The following is a 3,241-nucleotide window of genomic DNA, read 5'->3' as shown; positions in this document are numbered from 1 at the left end:
TCACCTGATACTTGATCTGTGCAAGAAAGATACCGTGTGGGACCTCAGTAAAGGGAAAGGCTTCTGCAGCACCTTGTCACCTGCCCAGGTTTTCTCTGTCAAACCCGGTCACCTGGCTACTCAGTCTCAGTGGGTCATTCAGACACCATTGCCAGAAGCAGGAAAAGGCGGGCATTCAGACTAAGTTCAGGGTGGGCAGAGCGGCAAGGAAAGCCCCCAAAGGCTCCTATTGGCTCGGATCACAGACTTTCATTAACAAGAGAGGGATTTTTCTAATCAATGTTGCTGAAAGAGAGCTTTGTTTATCATCTGCCAGGGTGAGATCAAGGCCCCTTCACAAGTAAGCAGGAAGGACATTTTTTTTTGCTCTCCGCATTTTGAATTTGCTTCTTATAAGGAAATCTGGTGAGCTGATTTTTTAAAAGACAGTTTTAGGAGGGGTAGTCTGGTTTGTAACATAGTTTGTTCTCTACATGGTTTGGAATTTTGAACTTTCTCTCTCTCTCTCTCTCCCCTTTCCCGTGTCATTTCCTTAATTAGCACTATCATTAAATTGTCCATCCAAAGGTATCCTGCCTCACTGAGTCTTAGCTATTGCTCCAGCCTGGCCATATAACCTATCTAACGTTGGGTCCCCTAAAGCACAGTGAGAGGAATCTTGGCACAGTGCCCTCAGCCCACCCAAGGTCATGGGCACCCTTCATCTGCTGAGTGGCACGGAATGTGGGGACTGAGTTGGCTGCCACCACTTTTTGCCAGGTGTCCCCTCTTCTGCTCTGACCACCCTCTCTCTGGACCCTTTATCAGAGAAAGACTTCTGATTTCTGTTTGAGTTCCAGGCATGCTGGCCTTTCCCCAATTGTCCATGAGCGGCCTTCAGGGGTTATGACATGCCTGTCCCTCTGCCCAGGGCCAGGTGTAAATATAGAAGCCATGACGTGGCCCCGCCGCTTTACACCAGTAGGGACAGGAAGTATTCATTGAATGTCTTCTTTGTTATTTTTTTTAATTGTTTCATTATGGGCTCATACAACTCTTATCACAATCCATCCATACATCAATTGTGTAAAGCACATTTGTACATTCATTGGCCTCATCATTTAATTAGCCATTATATTCCTTCTCACTATATAAACATATATATATACAGATATATATAAAATCATAAGTGTCCTGGTTTTGTTTCTCTAGAGAGCCCTGCCTAACACAACTAGAGAAAGATTTTTTGCCAAGACACCCTATGAAATTTATTTGTATATTGCTTGTATCCTTTTTTTTTTTTTCTGCTTGTATCTTATACTCAGTGAGTTACATGAGTTCAGAAGGATAAAACGTGTTCAAGTTAACGTAGCTGACCTGAAGCTGGTCATTGGCTTCATGATGGTGACTTGGAGCTAAGCAAATGGACAGGCTGAAAAGGGTTACTTTCGGACCTATATTTAATTCAAGACTATGTAGCTATTACATATTATAGACAGAACTATAGTGAGGCTATTGTTATCCATCTATCAACTCTTTGAGGTAGGCGAACGAACCCTGCTGGCATATTGGGCTATTGGTTAGGTTGCTAACTGTAGTATTGGAGCAAGATCAAACCACACTATTTTATTAATGTTAAAGAATAAGTCTTGTATTATAGCTAGCTGGGCAGAGAGAGGACAGTGCTTGGAAAAACACTCTCGACCCTGACCAAGGGCGGCAGACAGGCTTTATACAATAGTTAAACCAGGGGGCTAGTTTGGGAGGGAACATTCAGTAGTTACATTCTTTGCTTATCGGACAGGCAAGATATTGGGAGGAGATCAGGAGAGGACACCTGCAGATGAGTCAGGGTCTGTCAAGATTGACTACATTACATACTTACTTACCTGGCAGACTGGTTCTTGGGAGGGGCTAGGGGGATATCAGTGGGGTGGATCAGCGTCTGCTGGGAGGTCGTACGGGCTTATCTGGCAAGGATATTTGTGTGTGAGCCATAGTCTGGAAGGCCATCAGGAGGAGCTAGGGACAGCAAGGTTGCGATCAGACAAGATGGCAATTTTAACAATACGGAGTTCTTCAAATGAAGCTGGGCTATGCCGTTCTCCACTGTTTTAGTGAGGGGTCAAAGCATTTGGCTCAGGTTTCTGAGCTAAGGAGCTGTATTGGGCTTAGAGAGCCATGAGGCAGGCAGACTGTTTGTGGTTCTAGACAAAATTTACAAGATCGTTTATGAGGCACGGACCTATAAGCAATGCTAACAGCATCAAAACTAAGGGGCCTGCAATACCAGTTAATAAGAGGGTTGACCAAGGCTTCCAATGAAACATTCTCAGACACCCAGATTCCTGGGCTTCCCTGTCTTTTTGATGCTGGTTCACTGGTCTGTTACTCTTTGTGGGGTATTTTCAGTTACTTCAGAGTAGTTTGTGGAAAAGCAACAAGTCTCCCCTCAGGATGCACATGACCCTCCCTAAGAGAGAAGCAATACTTCTAAGCCTCAGTGCTTTTGAAGAACTACCTCAGCTAGTGACTTGACTTCCTTGTGAAGGAGGTTAACCAGAGACTGCAAACAACCAAGTTCTTCATCAACTTGTTGGGACATGGCTTGGCTAACAACTCCTTTGATTAAGGTAGCTATAGACAGGGCTGCCGTGCCAGCTATGCCTAAACCTACTAACACAGGAACCACAAGCTCGGCAGTTCTTTTACTTCTATATATTAGACCTGGGTAGGGGTGGGAGATTAAGTTTAACCCTTCAGGACCACTAACAGCATATACCTGGGGCAATATGTGAACTAAGCATAACATAGGTTTATTTTGGAAAAGAGAGGAGTCGAACACATTAGGCGAGTCTGGTGGTGCAAGCTAACCAAGTTGCATTGGGAGCATGATAACTAAGGGACTTATCAAAAATAGTTGCTCAGATACATTATGTGGCAGTTACATAATCTGTTGTCAACTTGAGACTATTAAGAGTGAGGGAGTGGAGTTTAGCCTGTCAATCAGGTCACAGCTTGATGGTCGTTTGATGACCTCATTTGGGAGGCACCTCGGAGATAAATAGCTCACTGGAGGCCAGATACAGATTCACTCCCTGCAAGACATTCCTGTTGACAAGCCACATGCAACTATGCTGATGGCAGTCAGAGCCTTGGAGCTGGAGGAGCCACATGGGACTCAGGTCAGCACTAAGATCCTTCCACCACCACTGGATCCACAAGACTTTCTACCCACTGGCCTTTGATCTTCCTGCACTTG

This window comes from Echinops telfairi, unplaced genomic scaffold, assembly GCF_000313985.2.
Source record: "Echinops telfairi isolate 266 unplaced genomic scaffold, ASM31398v2 ScPeMD7_7424;HRSCAF=8462, whole genome shotgun sequence".
In the NCBI taxonomy this organism is placed as follows: domain Eukaryota; kingdom Metazoa; phylum Chordata; class Mammalia; order Afrosoricida; family Tenrecidae; genus Echinops; species Echinops telfairi.
This window is presented reverse-complemented; position numbering follows the sequence as displayed.